This window comes from Panicum virgatum, chromosome 3N (genome assembly GCF_016808335.1).
Source record: "Panicum virgatum strain AP13 chromosome 3N, P.virgatum_v5, whole genome shotgun sequence".
Classification (NCBI taxonomy): domain Eukaryota; kingdom Viridiplantae; phylum Streptophyta; class Magnoliopsida; order Poales; family Poaceae; genus Panicum; species Panicum virgatum.
In genome coordinates, this window is record NC_053147.1 from 60,457,896 (window position 1) to 60,465,932 (window position 8,037).

General features: G+C 46.4%; 1 pseudogene; it reads left to right on the forward strand.

Annotated features, from left to right (window-relative positions):
- Nucleotides 1–1,207: 1,207 nt before the first annotated feature.
- On the forward strand, nt 1,208–2,051 carry LOC120667962 (annotated as a pseudogene).
- Nucleotides 2,052–8,037: the final 5,986 nt, after the last annotated feature.

Sequence of the window (8,037 nt, forward strand, 5' to 3'; positions counted from 1 at the left end):
AAGATGCAAAGGAAGCTCGAGATAGATCACGCGGAGGGATAGTAAGGGGGTGTTTAGTTGGTGGAAAATTTTAGATTTGGGTACTGTAGCATATTTAATGATTCATTCATGTATTTAGAAATTCGATATGACAGATACTATGCAATTTTTTTTTGGGAACTAAACACTGCCTAAGGAGCGTTACAGTCCAGATAATCTAAGGACCCGGCCCTATGAGGATCGGACGGCTCTAATCCTATATAATTTTAGGCTAAAAATATATAAAGACTAATAAGTTGAATTTGAAGAAACCACTAGGGCCATTAATCTGTTACCACCTCTAAATTTTCACGTAGGCATTATTCCACCATGTGCCCTAGACCATGAAAACCGTACTGTGTAGCCGAGGAAAAACGCACGCAGGATCTCGCTAAGATCGGCACAACAATGGACCAATTAATTCTTTTGACAAAAGCACGTAAGAAAGGAGTGCATTCACTGTGTTCGCTTGGCTTGGCAGCCAACCAGTCAGCAGTACTGTTCTCTCGTACTAAATCAGTACCAACTATCAGCTACCAGCCAGTCAGCAGTATTGTTCTCTCATAACAAATCAGCACCAGCCATCTGCCACAGCCAAGCGAACACAGCGATTGGAATCTGATCTTCTCCATCGCTGTGGCAAAAGATGAACAAGGGAGAATCAGTCCCTTAACTAGCTGTCGTCGCTGATTCCGTACTTCACAAGGTGGCAGAACAAGATGCAGAGCAGAATCGAGATCGACCATGCGGCACATCGCAATGTTGATGCTCTGGTCGTCCTGCCGACGATCTTGAAAAAAAAATGCAAAGATATTCTATACGAATGCTCTGGTCCTGTCGAGCACTTTCGGTACATCGCAATATACATTTGCAATTTTGCATGCTATGCAAAGGTACTTGTCAGAGTTGATCTTTTATCTAACCTGCTGTGTATTCACATTACGAAACTGACTACTTTAAAACTTACCTATAGTTAATCTTTTTTTTTCAGAAAAAAGAACTGACCGAAGCCTGTCCAAAATGTCAACCAATGGGTTGTTCCAGGTCTTAGGTTTTGTGGTCACGTTACTGACACTTGACAGTTGAGATGAGGCATTCCTCAGTCCACTTATCTACGCAAGTGACACTGAAATATATATATATATATATAGTATGCATCGCTGGCCTGATTAGGCCTGCTAATGGGGACATGCCCGCCCCTTCCCCGCCCCTACCCGCAGCAGTACAATTAATTTTTGCCAACCCGCTCCAATCCAAATATTTAACTAATCAACCCGCTCCAATCCGCCCCACCAATGGTGAGTTATGCAATTTCCTCACCAAACTGATCGATGTAACCACATATGCCGCTGTCCTCTCTGATCCCCAAGCGAAACCACACCACGGCGATGGAATCCGACTCCGGCGTGGCCATGTGACGGTGCCGTTCCCGGCGCAGGGCCACCTGAACCAGCTCCTCGCATCTCGGGGGCTCCCCGTCCACTTCGCCGCGCCGGAGCCGCACCTCCGGGAGGCCCGCGCGCGCCTCCACGGCTGGAGCGGCGGCGCCGCCGACTCCCTCCTCCTCTCCATGGTCCGCTTCCGCACGCTCGAGTTCCCCGCGAAAGAGTCCCCTGCCCCCGACCCCGCGTCCCCGTTCCCGGCGCACATGCTGCCCCTCTTCGAGGCCTTCTGCGCCACCGTGCAGGCCCCGCTCGGCGCGCTCCTGGAGGAGCTCTCCGCGACCCACCGCCGCGTCGTAGTCCTCCACGACCGCATGGCGGCGTTCGCGGCGGGGGAGGCCGTGCGGCTGCCCAACGGCGAGGCGCTCGGGTGCACTACCTCACCGCCTCGTACAACGTCGGGTGGGCGGCCCCGGGCACGCCCTTCTGCGGGACCACGGCCTCGTCTTCCACCCGCCCGACGCCTGCACGACCAAGGAGTTCGTGGCTCTCGCCAAGCAGATGGGGCAGGAGCGCAGGCGCGCCCCCGGCGCAGGCATGGTCGTCAACACCCGCCGCGCGCTCGAGGGCGACGGCGGCGGGCTGAAGTAGGTGGCGACCGAGACCTTGGGCGCGATGATGGGGATGTGGGTGGTGTAGATGGCGCCGACGACGCCGGGGATCCCCGAGTTGGCCTGGAAGCGGGCCTTGAAGCCGTCGGCGGCAGCGGCGGCGGTGTCGGGCCAGCGGAGGAAGCGGCGGTGTCGCCTTCTTGGCTTCTTGCGGAGCAGGCGATCTGTTTCTACCCCCATCCCGCCCCAACCCGCGAATGCAGCCCACCCCGCCCCAACCCGTTGGCCTCTAAACCCGTTACTATCTACACAAATGGATCCCCATTCGAAAACCCGCCCCAAAATCTCCATCTGACCCCGCCCCACTAGCACGCCTAGGCCTGATCCATACGACCGGACGACTGACAGAGCAAGCACGTAGAGCCCGTAACGAAACTGCGGTCTCGCACGCTTATCTACCCAAGTGTCACCCCGGTGACAAGAACGCAAGTGGTAAGGGTTAGTTGGTAGGATACATTGAAAATTGCCTTGATTTGAACATATTTTTTTTGAAATAAAACCTTGACTTGAACACTCCACTGCGCTGCGTTCATTGCACGTTCAACCAATGCGCGCGTTAAGGATCGGAACAGATGCCGACCGGCTTCTATTCTCCAAAATGAGATCTCATTTTGGAAAAGTGTTACAAAATTTTGAACTAAAAATGGTTGGAGGTGCATCTAAGTCACCAATTAACACCCTATTCTCTATAGTACTAGTGGGATGCATCTTGCTTTGTTTAATTTGAGGTGGACCAAGACATGGTTTCTGGTTAATTATTTTTTAAGCTTCAGATCAATAAAGAAACACCAAAGATAATAAGATACGCGCCGAGCTTTGAGTTTCTCCTTTGAACAAAAGGAACAAGAAACCCTACACGTATAATCAAGTTGAACCCAATTAGATCCTGACCACGAGTGGCTACCAAGACGCTGAAGATATATGATATGATAAAATAGAGCTGCTACGATGTACGACGCAGTAATTGCATTGGTTCTTCCATGCTAAGGAATGAACCGGCCAATGCGATGGGTCACCCCGTCGCTTTCAAGGCGGTCGACATCGATCAGGAAGAAGGTCGATCTGGACGGGATTAGTTTAGTTTGTATGGTCGAGCGGCCATTTTCAGGCCAAGCATTTTTTTAAACGTATTACGCCATGATCTGCGGCCGGAACGGATGATCGACCAAGTTACGGGCTTATACGGCCTAGACTACTGTTGTCTGTAAATGCTGTTCCATTTATATGTTCTCTATAGACAACACACTGAATTCTTTGAAAAAATCATTAAATAACTTTCATTAAACAATTTTAGATAACACTGATTTGTTAGCATATTGTGTGTTACACACACACGACGCCCATGATTCGGCGATACTACTGGTTGCTGAACATGCAGCTCACGTTCAGCCAAAACGCACGTCAAGGAACGAAAGGAATATGAAAACTCAAGTCTGATCGATCTGCCGGCCTCTTGATGAGGCGCGTTGGCAGGCCAGTTTTTTTTTTTCTTGTTTTCGTTTGACTGGTCCCTCTCAGATGGATGCATGGAAGGCTGGAGAGAGAGCTTTCCCCCGTGTGCGGTGCGCCATATAAAAAAAATATCGAAATCTTTAATTGACCACCACAAATTAAAAGTTTCGTGTACCACGTGTGTCTGTCTGGCAACGGTCCAAACTTTTCATTCCCCTAATGTGTGTCTGGCAATTAAAACTTTTCATTCCACCACAAATTACAACTTTTCATCAACTCAACTGGACCAGTACTAAACATCACTGTAAGTGGATGAAAGTAGTCTTGCCCAAACCGAAACTAAATTGCCAATCAAACGAAACTGTCCGAAACATGAATGTGTCCGAAACTGCTCAGCCATTGAGCCCACGAGAGCTAAAAACCAAACCACAGCCCAAATCGATTTTGGTTCTCCTTCTCTTCTTGGGTCTGAACACGGGCTGACGTGTTCTCGGCCCAAGCCCAACCCTAGAGTTTTAGGCCTATATTAGGTTCCCCAACACATGTCCACCAACCAAATCGATGACATGTAGGGCCAAGACCTACTCGTACTCGGATTCGGAGCCTCGGAGATGCTTCGCAGTGGCAAAAGACGAGCGTAGGAATGAAAACGGATCGGTACGGTGGGAAAATCCCTCAACTATTTTCGTTTCCGTTTTTTATTACAGAAAACATGAGCGGGAGCGAGAGCAAAATAGCCGGGTACGAGAGTGGAAACGGAATATAACGGTTACGAAAACAGGCGGGACCGGAAAATCTACCGGAATGTATTATTATTATTTAATCACCATTCACTTTGCATGAATATAACACTAGACGCTCCTTTGCACAAGCTATTTTTCAAAAATATGATCAATGTTTCTTGTTTCCTACGTCTAAATCATGAAGTACATGTATTGATGTTAAGGAACTTGAGAGGATATATGATGTGCCTATTATTTTTTCCGGAATTTATAAATACGGGACTAATACGGGATTATCCCGGCTAAAAACGGGATCCCGCAAATACGGGCGGGTGAAAGCATCTAGGCCCCTAATTCGAGTTTTGGTAATTAATGACAATGGTTTGTGGATTAACGATTTCGTTTGAGATAATGAGTATAGGTTGATTCACGGATGAAAGAGATTTGGTTGTGAACGTATGAAATTTTGGAGATGATGAGTAAAGCTCGGGCTCAAGGCAAAGGTATAAAATAGGGCTTTTGCATTTTACCGGTCACAAGACGTTTAGTGGATGAAAAGTGACCGGATTTGTTGGATAGATAGCCGTACTATCAAGAGGGGTTGTGTACTCATGCTTGACGGGTATTTAGTGTTATTTTGCTCAAAATGTCTAGTTGCATGCATGAGAGCTAACGACGTTTTGAAAAGATTTGAAAAAGAATAAATTTGAGAGCTGACTGCACAAGCGCGGACAGTCCGCCCCCTGGGGGCACGGACGGTCCGCAATCGTTCCAGAGAGCATGTTTGGCTCTGGTGGTTTTTAGAGGTGTCTGGCGGACAGTCCGGCCCAGGTGGGCGGACGGTCCGCAGCTCTAACTCAAATTGTACCAGAGAGGGTGTTTTCTCTGGTTGGGCTTATGATCTGTGCGGCGGACGGTCCGCCCCTGGGGCGCGGACGGTCCGCCGGCTATTTGACAATTTGTACTAGAGACATTGTTGTCTCTGGTGGGTTTTCAAGGTTGAACTGCGGACGGTCCGCTCCTGAGGCGCGGACGGTCTGCAGGCTAATTTCAAAGTTGTACCAGAGACGATGTTTCGTCTCTGGTGGTGTGGAACACTCACTGCGGACGGTCCGCACCTGGGTCGCGGACGGTCCGCCAGGGTTTAACGGCTAGTTCTGACATGCATTAAATGCACTCTGACTCACTAGTTTATAACGGCGGACAGTCCGGTTTTTGAAATGTTGACGGTCCGCGATTTCGCAGAAAAGAGTGTAACGGCTAGTTTTTGGAGGGATGTCTATATATACCCATTGCCCGGCCTTTGGGTGGCTCTCTTGGCCATTTGGACTGCATACTTGACAACATAGAGCTAAGGCATCCCTCTCACACACACACTTGCTTAGAGATTGCATTTTTAACGGTGTGAGAGCTTCCTAGTGCATTGCATCAAGAGTTTGAGCTTTGTGGCACTAGGGAAACTTTAAGCAAGCGTCATCGACTTGTTACTCTTGGGAGTTGCCGCTCCCTAGATGGCTTGGAGAAGAGGATTTCGTGGAGCTCCTCCAAGGAGATTGTTGAGGAGCCCCGATTTCGGTTGTGAGAGGTCTTGTGCTCACCTCGCCGGAGTGGTGAAGAGCAACTCTAGTGGAATCGAGGTGTGGAGCGGTTTCTTGATTCAAGCCGGCTCAAGATCAAGAGATTCTTGATAGAGGAGCGGTTGATTCTTGGAATCCACCTCAGCGTGGATTAGGGGTGACCGGCAAGTCATCGACACCACGGGATAAATTCTTGTGTCACGCTTGGTTACTTCTCTTGCTCACTTTAATTCTTGTTTTTACTTTGAGCAATTTACTTTACTAGAGCTTGTTTTGTATCTTGTCACCCTAGGTTGCAAACCCATCTAGAGATAGTAATAGCTTGACATAGGGCTTTCCTTTGTTACTAATTAAATTTCTCTAGTGTTGTTGGTTTTAGATTTTAAACCGCCAATTCACCCCCCTCTAGTCGGTGTTCTTGATCCTACAAGTGGTACCAGAGCTAAGTACTCCATTAATTGCGGATTTAACCATCTTGGAGTAGAACAATGACTAGTGATCATGGAATTCATGTTGGCAAGCCACCGTTCTTTGATGGGAACAATTATGATTATTGTAAGACTAGGATGTCGGCTCATCTCAAAGCCATGAGTAGAAAGCTATGGAGAGTAGTAAGTGATGGATATGTCATTTTGGACCCAAAAAGTTTGACACCCCTAGATGAGGAAAATGAGACACTAAATGATCAAGGGGTTAATGTGCTCTTTAGTGCTCTTGATGTGAATGAATTTAATAGAGTCAAGAGCCTCACAAATGCAAATGACATATGGAAGAAGCTCATGGAAATTCATGAGGGCACATCAACTGTGAAGGAGGCCAAATTATATTTGCTTAAAGGGAATTTTAGTGAATTTACCATGAAGAAGGATGAGAGTATAGCCGAGATGTACAACCGGCTAAATGACATTGTGAATGACCTCAAGGGACTTGGATTTGAGGTACCGGATGGGGATTTCAACCACAAGTTTGTTAGATGTCTTCCGGAAAGATATGACACAATTGTGACCTTACTTGTAAGGTCAAATGTGAAGACCGCAACTCCCATACAAATATTGGGAGAAATTCTCACCCATGACATGTTCAAGAAATCTCTAGATGAAGCTCATGGTGGAGAAATTGATGTGAAAAAGAAAAGTGTGGCATTCAAAGCTCAAGATAGTAAAAATGAAGAAGAAAGTGGGTGCCAAGAAGAAGAATCGGATGAGGAGATGGCTCTCTTCGTCAAGAGATTCAATAGAATGATGAGCAAGAAGAACTTTGGCAAGAGAGGTCAATCATTAAGAAAAAATCCTTTTGTGGACAAGACTTGCTTCCAATGTGGTGAAGTAGGTCATACCATTGTCAATTGTCCAAACAAGAAAAAGGACAAGAAAAATGATGAAAAGAAGAAGAAGAAGTTCATCAAGAAGAAAAAGAATGGCCAAGCTTATTTTGTTGAATGGGATTTCGATGCAAGCTCCGATGATGATGATGATGATGATGATGACAAGCCATCCAAGGGAGTTGTCGGGATCGCCATCAAGGAGGCTCCATCACTCTTCTCTACACCACATTGTCTTATGGCAAAGGGTGGTGCAAAGGTACAACAAGATGGTGAACTTGATGAACTTTCATATGATGATCTTGTTGAAATGCTTAATGATGCCGATGAATTCATGACAGAGGAAAAGGCTAAGTTGAAGGATTTGAAGTTGAAGTTTACTTCTCTTCAAGATTCCTATGAGGAGCTAAAGACTTCTCATGAGAAGCTCAAAGAAACTCATGAGAAGCTTGAGGAAACTCACAATACCTTGCTTAATCATGAAAGAAAAGCAACATTGAGCATTGGTGTTAGTTGTGATTTAATTGATGATAAATCTTGTGACTCTAGCTCTACTAGTTCTTTTTGCACCAAAATTGATAACTCATCTTGCAATGAATCTCTCATTATGGAAAATGATTTGTTAAAGAAAGAGATTACTTACTTGACTAATGATTTGAGAAAGTGCTATGATAGTAGAGCCAAGTTTAATCATTGTTGGGCAAGTCAAAAGTTCACCTTGAACAAGTAAGGGTTTGGATACATTCCTAAGAAAGGGAAAAAGGCTTTTGTGCAAACCAAAACTACTTTTGTGAAGAGTAGTGGTAAGCCATATTGTGAAAAATACAAGAAAGTTGGTCATGTTGAAAAGAATTGCACCAACAAGAAAGTCGTATCCTTTAATTCAAGTTACAT